This window comes from Anas platyrhynchos, chromosome 3 (assembly GCF_047663525.1).
Source record: "Anas platyrhynchos isolate ZD024472 breed Pekin duck chromosome 3, IASCAAS_PekinDuck_T2T, whole genome shotgun sequence".
Taxonomy (NCBI): Eukaryota; Metazoa; Chordata; class Aves; order Anseriformes; family Anatidae; genus Anas; species Anas platyrhynchos.
Genome location: NC_092589.1, coordinates 60,278,177 through 60,290,233, shown reverse-complemented (window position 1 = coordinate 60,290,233; position 12,057 = coordinate 60,278,177).

The following is a 12,057-nucleotide window of genomic DNA, read 5'->3' as shown; positions in this document are numbered from 1 at the left end:
CCTCGCATAGCTGTTTTCTCTCTCCAGTGATGGGGACAGAAATATTTGGTCCCTGCTAGCATTGTCTCCTGTCTCTCCCATTCCTCCTGTCCCTGCTGCTGGTGCAGGGCACAGTCACAGCAGACGCCAGGCTGGCTGGCTGCCTTCTGCCCTGCACACGAAGCCAAAAGCAAACATAACGGGTGCATTGGGACCTCTAGCCGGCGGACGGATTTTTCCTGCCACAGAGCAATGTCACTGAAGGTCATCTGCTCCTTGCAGCTAATGCTGGCTGAGGGAAATCAAATGCTGCTTGGGAAAGTTGGTGGTGGAAATGCCGTGCAAAATGCTGGCACCAGGATGGGGCCACGCTCCTGTCTCCATCTTTCACCAGAGGTCAGTACTGGCTGTGGTATAGAGGCAGCTTCTCCTCTGTAGTCAGCGCTAGCTGCCTCGAACCAGAGCTCAAGAAACATCATCTGGGCTGGCACAGCCCTTATTTCCTTCATATCCCCCTTGTCAACAGTTTGAAAGTGAGATGGCTAATTTTGTGCCTGACAAGAAAGGACGGATCATTTTCTCGGATGCTGCTATCAGCAGAGTCAGTGCTGGTACACTCTCCGAGGGAGTCCCCAAACCACAGGTTACTGGCAGGCAGACAAACGCTCGCTGACAGCCATTTGTGACCAACTATGAAACACCATCTGCTGTAGTTGGAGGGAAGGAACATATCCAGCAAGTGATACCACTGTGAGAAATGATTTTGTGTGTTGACACACAGCAGTCTTTAGATAGCCCCAAAGAATAAACCTACTTTGTTTTTCCAGATTTGTGTAAGGGGGAAAGAAGCATTTTCTCTTGATGAGGGTCCATGGGTGAGACTTCCTGGGTCTATTTGTACCAGAGCCAGAAAAAGGAAGAGTTTGACTCATTAGTATTAACAGGTGTACTAAATACAACCATGAACTGAGCCAAATGTGTCTTTAGCAATGTCCCCTTACAGGGTGAAGTAATATCTGATGGTTAAAGTACCCACTGGAGTGTGAATCAGCCTCTGACTTGCTTGTGACATTGGGCAAGCCTCATCACTCCTTGTTTGCACTGGTTCTCAGGTCTGAGGAACAGCAGTAATGCTTTTCTTCAGGGGGGAGTTGCAAGGGCTCGTTATTGTTTGTTCAGCTCTTTGAAATCCTTGGAGAAAGGGAAGAAATATTTTTTATGCAAATTCATGGGCTGGTGTATGCTTCTAAACAGACAAACACAAAGACTTTACCCTCAGTATGCAGTATATTAAAAAAAAAAAAAAAAAGACATAAAAAACAACTTCAGGCTTCCAAAGATATTCTTATATTCTTAAAAAATAAGGGTCATTTAAGTGACTCAAGTCATTAAGTCACTTGCAAAAAAGTACTTAAGTGAGTCCAAAATGCTGTCTGAAAACAAAAGTCCCCCTTTTAACCCTCCCCCTTTTAACCCAAAACAGGAAGCAGATCCCAAAAGTTTCAAGATAAGGGATGTTCCTCTCCCTTATAGGGAGGAGAAATCTTACTCTCTCATTAATGTAAATAAGGCATGCAGCCAAAGGCATATGCCAACTCTTTTCTCCCTGGTCAGAGAACGAGGCTTTCAGTTTTAAGACTCTTAATAGTCTTGTGTCTCATGATTAAGTAATGAGAGCTGGCATCCAAAGTATCTGAAGTTCAGCTGATCTTGCATTATCCTTGTAGGCCCTTGGCAGACTATAAAACAAAATGGTTTTGAGCAAAATATGCAGACAAAAATAAATAAAATATACGTCTTGGAACTGTGGCTCAATCTTAAAGAAGTATCAAGTTGTCATGGCAGATTATCATGTTATTTTTTTTTTTTTAATTCTAGTGAAATTTGTAAGCAGTGCAACATGTGTATTTATATTTGTACATGCATTTTTGTATGTATGCATACACACATATGGATGTTTATGTTTCATATCACTTATTTCTGATCTGGCCTGCAATTCTGTGAAACCGCAGCGACGTTTGCCATCAGAGTGTTACAAGGATTCAATATTGGTTTTCAGCAGAAAGCCTTACTGGAGGCTAGCATCAGATGCCTGAATTCAATCTCTTCATGTCCACATATATCACAGAGCATCAACCATAGAGGGGGGTTGTTCCAGATCCTGTCAAAGCCAGTGAGACCACGTCCTTCACCCTCAGGTGATGCTGCGAAGGGGCCCGGCCTGCAGGAATATGCGGCAGAAGGGGCTCAGCTTCCCACATTGCCCATGAGCAGCCCAAATCCCGCAGGGTCCCCAGGCAGGGATGAGAAGCAGGGCTGTGAAGGGTGCTGCGGAGGGCAGGGTGATGCCTCCCGGGGTGAGCCAGCCAAGGGGGAACAGAGAGGGAAGGGTAGGAGAGGGGTCGCGGGAAGCCCTGTGATTTAAATACGCTGTCGCTCGTGCCCGTGCGATATGAAAACCAAATCTAAACATTTGTCTGCAGAATCAGGTGATGACTGGCCCTCTACTGTCTCAAGGGGGGCAGGAAAATGGTCCATGCACCTGCCACCTAATTCAGTTTAAAACCTGACACATTTACCAAGAGTGGGCTGGCATAATGAACTTCATTCATGCTGTCAGTGGAGTCAATAACTTATCCCCAACTGCTTTTGTCTCCCTGGCGGCAGTGCCTCTGATCGGGCTGAGGTACTTATTCAAGTAAAATTTATTTTCAATTGCAGGCCATAATACTACTGGCACAAGCCTTGCTTTGACAGAAGCTTTTGCTCAAGGCTAAACTATTGTTAAAGTTTGTGCCCATTGTCCAGGGTCTTTGATCTGTCAAAGCTGCTTAACAAGCTGGTTAAAAACTGTTTCAGATAACAGGTGTGTCCTTTGAGGACACAGGGCCATTTTTCAACTTCTTTAAAAGACTAGTCCAGTAGCTGACTAAAATTTACATGCTGGTTGGTGGTGATATATGTAAAGCACTTTTAAAGCAAGAAATTAGATTTAGTGTTTTAGTTCCCTGAACTTCCTTGCGGTTTGTTGTTGGTTTTGTTTTGTTTTTTCGGGGGAGCATGGAGATTTATGAGGTGTTTCTCTGGGGCCTTGGCAGTATTTATGGGAAAGGTGATTGAGATGCTAAACCTACCTGCAGCACTGCATGGGCGCCCAGCTACGGTGACGCTGGCTGGAGCAGCGAGCACAAGGAGGATGCTCGCCGTGGAGAGGAGCAGGGCTGCATGGGGCAGGCACTGCAGAGAGATGTGGCAGCACCACGGTCCTTGTCCCACCCTGCCCATCCCTGCCCTTCCAGCTGGGTCCTGGCTCTGGTCCAGGCCGCTCCATGCCCAGGGTCCGTAGCGCAGCAGAGACGAGCGGTAGGGCTTGTCCTCGCTACCTAGAAAAGCCAGCTCCTGGGAGAAGATCCTCGTTGTAGCTTGGGTCCCCACTGTATACACCAGGCCATTCATGCGTGGCCAATGGCCTGAACAAAATTTCCTTTGAATAGTCCATATGTCAGCTATATTCTTTAGGACTTGTGAAAAATGGTCCCTCCCCTTCACATATGTTTTAAAACACTACCGAGGTCCTGCGGGATTTAACCAGTTTTAACCCAACCTAGTATTATTTTTTTCCACAAATCCCTGATAAAAACAGGCTAGTGTTGTCCACAGTCATGCTTGAAGCCTGTCTGAAGGGAAAAGGGGGAAGGAGAACTCACTGTACGTGCACTGTGTGTGCAGAGGGGAAAGAAGAAGGGAGAATGAGCATCTTTAGGGGTGACTTCCCCCCCTCTACAGCTCAATGCCACCTGTTTGTAGAGCTGCTGATACTGGATTTTGGTCCATGCCAACAGCTTCTATCCCTTTCCAAGTTTCAGTTGACCAAATAGAGTGGGTAGCCAATTGCTCCTAATTGCCAGACCAGAGGTGTGTTTCTCATAGGCACTGCCAGGACTGCCGACCGCAGGCTGCTGCAGAGGCACCCCAGCTTCAAGCACAGATGTACAGAGGGTGCAGGGACCCTGGGAGGATCATTTGCAGTTGTGGACAGGCAGCTGATGTTGTCCAGCACCTCAGGCATCTCTTTGTGGTCAGTCACTGTGGTCCCTGATGCTGGCGGGCTGCAGCCCCTCCATGGTAGTGAGCTGAGCAGAGGGGGGCAGCTGGTGCTCTCACAGGCAGCTCCCCAGCTCTGGGCCATGAATTAAAGGTACTGTTCAGGAGACACCTTCCCATCCTCGACCTGAAGAAATAAGTACCTGTAGTCAGTGAGCATAAGGCCATCTTCAGTAGAAAAAACAAGGAAGAAGAGGAAGAGCTGGAAGTTCCTCTCAGAAAGCAGAAAGGCTCCAGCACTTGTTTCCATCCCTCCCCGGTGCTGAGCCCAGCAGCTCCCCTTGCTGGAGAAGCTCACATGCCTTGAGAGCTGAGCATGATAAGCTGAAATAACTTTGCTTAAAAAGTGAGCCTGTTCGTGAGGCATATTTTCCCCAAACAATCCCATCTGTACTGAAAATCTGTCCTCAGCTTGTTAGTTCAAGGCAGCTGGGGAATAAAAGAAGCGCTTTGTCAAATGTAGTAGTTTTGTGAACATCCCCAAACTGAATCAGGAATGAAAGGGAAAAACAAAGCTTTTCTAATACTGTTCAGCTATGCTCACCATTAGGATCATTACAACTGTTCAAAGATTACTTTGGCATGTGTGTGTGCCATCAATTAGCTCCAGAGATATGTTCAGAGCAATTCATTTTCATCACTCAGGGGTAGCCAGGAAGATGCGAGATAGAGGAAAAATTCTTGTTGCAAGGCTTCAGCTCTGCTTTTGGCCTCTAAGCAAAGCTCTCAGTGATGTTACTGGGTGAAACGTTGGCCCACAACATTACCTACACAATGTGTGCACCCTAGTGACTGAGTCCACGTCTAAGGGCAGGTTGAAGGTCTCAGAGAAGATAAAGGCCTGTTATTGACCAGATACATTAATACAGGTTTTCACCTTCTTTATAGTCTAGATTAAAAACCATTTGTTTTTCTGTGCAGAGAAGGCCAGAATACATTAGCTGAGCCGAAGGGTGTGTAGAGAAATCTACTGTTCTCACTTCTCAGCATTTTCCTGGTGTAAATTATTAAATGTGGTTGTTTTTAACAGCTGATTGTCAGTTACCTATTGCAACTAGTGTGATATCTTCAATGCTGTGAAGAAACATAGATTAAGGGCCCATTTTATGGTCTCTCCAGTCATGGAAGTGTACTACATTAGGGAATAAGGGGGACTGAGTAATAACAAAATCTTTAGGGAAAAATAAAAACAATATATATGAAGTAGCCCAAGAACTTTAAGCCACTTAAATATTAAAATCCCTTTAATATTACCATCTTGATCTACAAAGTAAAATAAGAAAATCATATGAAGTGGCAGATGTCCAGTGAGTCCACTATATTATTATAGGAGGGTATCCTTAGCTATTATTTGTCACTAGCTGTTATTTATATTGCACATGATTCCACAGATGGTCAGGCAGATGCAATGGCAAGGTGAGACAACCACAGCAGCGAAGGCTGGAATAGAGGATGCTGCAGCTGGAGGAAGAGGGCTGTGCATGGAGAGAGATAGATGGAGCCAGTGGCCTGGTGAGGGAATGAACAGGAGACGTTTAAGCAACTGAACCTGATGAACTCACAGACTGTGGAACACTGCAAGATGTGAAGGAAAAAAAAAAAAAAAAAAAAAAAAGAGGCTTTTTACGGGCAGATAGTGATAGAACAAGGGGGGAGAGTTTTAAGCTAAAAGAAGGGAGATTTAGATTAGATGTCAGGAGGAAATTCTTTACTCAGAGGGTGGTGAAGCCCTGTCACAGATTACCCAGATAAACTGTGGGTGCCCCATCCCTGGAGGTGTTCAAGGCCAGGCTGGATGGGGCATTGGGCAACCTGGTCTGGTGGGAGGTGTCCCTGACCAGGGCAGGGAGGGTGGAAATTATGGTCCCTTTAACGTCCCTTCCAATCCAAGCCATTTGATAATTCTGTGATTCTGTGAATGTGATTCCGTGTTCGGCAGATGAAGTACAGGGGCCTGTTAGGAAGTCCCACTCCCTTGGCAGCATAAGAAAGAAGGAGCTGAAATGTTGATATTGGATTCACAGTAGGACTGTCTTTCTGCTCTATTATTTGAAATCAATAAAACAGGGCTAACCCCAGAGATCTCAGGTACAATCCACGTGGGCAGTAGTCAAAGGGCAATTGTTGCTGATCTGATTTGGGTTAGTTAATGTCAGCTTTGCCAATAGGCAGGATTTTGGGCAAAATGACACTGAAACTACATCTATATAGAACATGCTTGTGACCGCTCTCTAGTTCTGAAGCCAGCTGGCACAGAGTGGCTTATGTCCACATTATTAAATTCTTGCTTTCCAGACAGTGTGGCTGCGTACAGATTGCCTGCTGGGATTGGCCTTTGGCCTATGCTATCCCCAAACCATGCCTGGGCAATGTTCAGGAGAGTGCTAGTTGTCTGGATCCAAACCATGCCAGCAACTGTTGTAACAATTTGACTCTATAAATAATTGAGTTCCTGTGCCTGAGAACATTATGTGACACTGGTTAATTTACTAGTAGAGATGAAGTCCTTGATCTTAGTGAGGAATGGAAATTTTGGACATCTTAGAGCACCCTGATAAAAGGGAAATGCTGGAGCATCCAGCAGACATAAGAGGGTGCTGATGAAATGGAGGTGGGCATGATTTTCCCTACAGTTGCACCAATGTGCACTGCTGGTAAAAGTAAAGAATATCTGTTTTTTGAAGTGAAAACATTATCTCCTTGCTTTAGGTAATACATCTACTTGGAAAGGTAGGCCTGCAAAGCCACAAAGCTGGAGACTAGGAAAGGGTGCAATTAAGTTACTGAGGAATCACCATTGATCCTCAGAGCATAGGAGAGAATTGCCACAGGTGTTTTGGTCCTTTTTTTTTAGAACAGGTAAGAGATGAAGATTATGTCCAAGAGCATTATGGATGGAACCAGAGATGAAGTTACTTGAACTAAGAGCATCATAGGAAAAAAGGAGTTGGGATAGGGGCAAAAATGCAGTCAGATGCATATTACTGGGGAAGATTTGCATCATCATTCTCACACAGAGCCACACCCAAGGGTCTGTAACAGAGTCTTGTTAAATAATACCCAGTTAAAGCATTGGTGATGGACTCCTCAATTTAGTTATGCAAAATGGTGCTTGATCTACTAGTACCAGCCATGTATGAGACCAGGTTCAGATCAGGATGTATCATTTGGTTTACACTACTGTTCAGCCCAGAAAGATGGATTATCCATTAAAGGTGATTGGCAAGTTGTTCCCGGGACACTTGAAGAAAGGATAAGAACATGCAGAACAGTCATGGTACATGACACAAGTCATATATATGTGAAATTCTGGGCATCTGCTGAAAACAGAAAGCCCTGAAAAAATGACAAGACACTTGACTGAAGATGCCATGGAGAAAATCTTCTCATATGTCTGACTCTCTACAGATCGCATAAGGAAAAGCTCCTCTCCTGGCAGAAATCACTTTGATGTTTTTCACCATAGGTATGCTTTTGAAAGTGGCAGGATGATTGATGTAAATAATTACCTATTGGAAACATTGCCTGTTTTGTAAAGGACACTTTTTCAAATTTTATGTCATGAATGAACCTTTACAAACAACATGTCATTGAAAGTAGTACCAGGAAGTCTGCATTAATGCTCCATGTGGAAGTTCTTTTTCTCTGTGAAGGCCTGATTGCCTGATGGACTCAGACATCAGAAGCAATGGAAGATATGAAACAGCAGGGTGTATATTTCCATCTTGAAGAAGGGAGAGGGTGAGGGATCAAAGGGACCGTGCTGGCAAGCTTGGGGAATGACAGAACTGCGAAGGAAGAGCCTAAAGCTTAGAAAAGTCTAGGCTCACGTGCATTTGCAGGGCATAGCTCAGCCTGCTTCAAACTTGAACACAGCTAAGCCTCCCAAGGGTACTTCATGAGAAAGAAAAAGGGGTGCATGTGCTGCTTATGGATACAGTCACAAGGCCACGGAAGGAGCAGGCAGAGGAGCATGGCTGTGCAGGCCACGAGCTGCAAGTGTAGTGTGGAGCCTGGTCAGAAAGCTTCTCCAAAGCACATGGAGCTGCTCTAACAGTGCCTGGAGGTTGGCCAAGCTGCAGACACCGCAGGAGACCATGGTCACAGCAGCTGTTTGAGGGAGGACACTGAGGGAAGGGAGGCTGAACTTAGGCCTCCCAGAGTGAATGTGTAAAGACAGTGTAAGTGGGTGCAGAGACACTAGTGGCAGAGGTCTAGGAATTACTGCTCCACCTCTCATGAAAGTGAAGCCTTCCGCCCCATCTGGTTTCATTCTTTCACTGTTTTCTGTGACTTGATGTTCAGACACCAGTAAGGATTTGGGCCTATGCATGGACCATGAGAGTACACACAAGGCTTATGCGGCTTCTAGGCCTGGCAGGTCTGTTTCTGATGGATCAGGAGCCCCTTGAAAATATTCACATTTGTGCACTGTGGAGTATCTCCTGAACTCATTTCTCTGTGTGCTCAAGCAAATCACCATCACACGAATCATCACTACAGTTGTGTAATTTCTGTTGTCATTGTCTGCATTATTGGGAGGAAAGCCAACTACTGAGGTGGGGGATAGAAGTTCTTGCAGTAGCTTTGAGGATGTTTCCAGCTGCCTTTCCTTGAGTGCCCAAAAACTCAGTTGCTAAAAAAAGATCCAACAGAACAGGACACAAAATGCACCACAGACCATTTATCTGCAACAGGAGGTAGGGGAGCACAAGGGACAAACTACGTTTTTGGTCTTTTATTTCCTACATGACACTTGAGAGTTCTTGTTCTGTGGCTGATTGGGCTATTTAAAGCTGCCTTTGAACACATCTTACTTTAGAAATAAAGGGGAGCTCCTTCTGAGGAACTGTTCTGTTTTATAACTGCATGTCTGTGCAGTGACTAGGAGACCCTATGCACTAATATTTAAACACTAATAAACTTAATCAACTAATAAAATATATAAATTAATCCTCTCATCTAGTTGATCTAGATTACAATCAAGTGCAGCATACTACTCCTGCTGCTGTTCATACCTGTTGTAGCCAGGAGCTTTTGTGGTCTGACTCTGCTCTCCCAGTACCTCTGTCTTAAAAACTGAGTTTTATCTGCTTAAACTAGCTTACAAGGCATTGAGAACGGGCCCTGTACAAATCTCTTTTATTGTCACTCATCTGCATGTTTTCCAAGGAATCCATTACTTCTTGATTTGCAGGTCTCTACAAATTAACTTCATCATAAATACTGAAAGTACTGCATTGCTTGTAGTTTTTCTCTTGCCCCATCTGGCAGGGCCTGATGCTGTTCTGCCAGGTAACTTTCAGGATGTACATGTCAACAACACTTTAGGGGAAAACAAGCAAGCATAAAAGGATTGAATTAAAAATATTGATCTGCAGTCTTTGGCTGTTGCTGTATAAAATCCCACCCTGCTGATTCACAACAGGTTCAGGAGGCTCAGGGGAACTGGGCACCAATTTTGGCCACACAGTCTCAGCTGATGATATTTGCTTTTAAGAAGTTCTGCCCTTCAGGCATGCTTTAATGTCCTGCAGCTGCAACGTGCACACATAGATGCTTACTTCAATGTCATATCAGGAAAAATCGTTTTGTTTCAACTTCAGGAGAAGGGAGGCAGAAGGAGAAGGAAATCTGGTTGGAAAATGCAGGCTGCGGGCATTCCCTTTCACGATTTTGGTGTCTTTAGTTCAGTGTTTTATACTTGGCAACTGTTGGATGCACCAAAGGGAGCACACCTGCAGCTGCTGCTCTGTCAAAAACCGTATTATCCTCCTGATGGGGCATAAGATTAGTTATTCCTCTGTTTCTTTCCTTTCACTTGTAAACCTTTCATGGTTTAAATCAACCTGGTTACTTGAAAGATCAAAAAGCACAAAATGATTAATAAGTAAGGCTCAAATCAGCCACTAAATGTAGGTATTTACTGCCACCAAGATGCTCTACGATAATCTCACCTGTCCTCTCCTGCTAGCCCAGGGGAATACGAAAGTTCAGCAGGTCCTGGGTCATTTTTTTGGCAGCACAGTGTGGCTCTTCAGGGCATCCCAACTGGCACTGGATGCAAAACAATAAACTTAATCTAAAATCTAATCGTTTAATTTTACAAAAGTCCTTTGAATGATGTCTGATTATATTTTAGTATTTAGCTGGTACTTGGCTTCTACTTTGCTGTCTCCATTTCAGACCTGAGGACGGGTTTGTGTGCCCATGAAAGGCCCATTTTCCCCAACAATATCTAAAGGATTATACATGCTTTCTCTACTTCGCCTTTTTTTTTTTTTTTTTTTTTTCCCGCAACAGCAGTGCAATGTCATTTTGTGACAATTCTTTCCAGCAGAAATTGATCTCTACCTGCCTCTGGTAAGAGGGAAACTGGGGATGAAAAGGAAAAAAAAAAAAAAAAAACAAAAAAAAAAACAGGAACAAGGTTTCATGGGAAGACACAAGAGACAGTCGGAGGGGAGGCAGAGCAGGCTGTATGTGTGTTACGAGACATGGATCCGTGATAAACTCCTTATTAATTTTGATGGGGCAGCGGGGCCCCAACTGGGGCAGCCCAGCTGCCCCAGGGCTGGACCCACTGGAGGGGACAGCAGCCTTTTAAAAAAAGATTTCTCTCTCTCTCTTGTCTTTCCCCTCCACTGCTTCAAAGAAAAACGATTTGCTCATTTGGTAATAACTGATGGGGACTGTGAATTACCGAGCTAGCCCCCAGACTAGTGTTTATCTCCTGGCCAATAAATCTCTAAACTGAAGCAATGAAGCTAAGTACTACTGCTATTTCTGCGTTTTATTTCCATATTAATCAAAATGCGAGCCCACCCCCACCTCCTCCCGGGCCCCTGTTTGGCAGGGGAAAAGGCATCCCTTAGGGGACAGCACGGATGGGATTTGTCACATGGGGGGTCGTGAGTGGGGAGAAAAGAAACCCCAGGGTGAGGGAGCTAATTCTGGCTGCCAGGGCCTGGAGGGACCCGAGGGAAGGGAAGGGAAGGGAAGGGAAGGGAAGGGAAGGGAAGGAAAGGGAAGGGAAGGGAAGGGAAGGGAAGGGAAGGGAAGGGAAGGGAAGGGAAGGGAAGGGAAGGGAAGGGAAGGGAAGGGAAGGGAAGGGAAGGGAAGGGAAGGGAAGGGAAGGGAAGGGAAGGGAAGGGAAGGGAAGGGAAGGGAAGGGAAGGGAAGGGAAGGGAAGGGAAGGGAAGGGAAGGGAAGGGAAGGGAAGGGAAGGGAAGGGAAGGGAAGGGAAGGGAAGGGAAGGGAAGGCTGGGTTCCCGCTGCATCGGTGCATCGGTGCCCTTGCGGGAGGCCGGGTCTCGGGACGAGTTGCATTTCTGGTGTCGAGACCGAAGTTTTGTGCCTGTCGGAGAGCAGGGACCTCCCCGGGCGCCCCCCTCCCGCAGCCCCCTGTCTCTGTATCACTCGGGATTTCCCCACCCAGGTCACCTCCGCCCCACAGCCCACTCCTCACCCCCTGAACCCCCTCCCTCCCCCCGAGCCTTTCCCACCGCTCGCCCCCAGCCCCTGCTCCCTCTGCCCCTTCTCTCCCGGGGGGAAACCGGCCCCGGGTGGCGGGTCCTGAGCGGGGGGAGCCTCCGGCGGCAGGCGTCGGGGGGGACCCGGCAGGGAAGGGCACTGAGCCAGCCGGGAGAAACCTTCCGGGAAGGGGCATTGCTGGAAACGAAAAGGAGGGGAAGGTGGGGAAGGATGGGGAGGAAAGATGGGGAGGAAAGATGGGAGGGAAGGAAGGAAGGAAGGAAGGAAGGAAGGAAGGAAGGAAGGAAGGAAGGAAGGAAGGAAGGAAGGAAGGAAGGAAGGAAGGAAGGAAGGAAGGAAGGAAGGAAGGAAGGAAGGAAGGAAGGAAGGAAGGAAGGAAGGAAGGAAGGAAGGAAGGAAGGAAGGAAGGAAGGAAGGAAGGAAGGAAGGAAGGAAGGAAGGAAGGAAGGAAGGAAGGAAGGAAGGAAGGAAGGAAGGAAG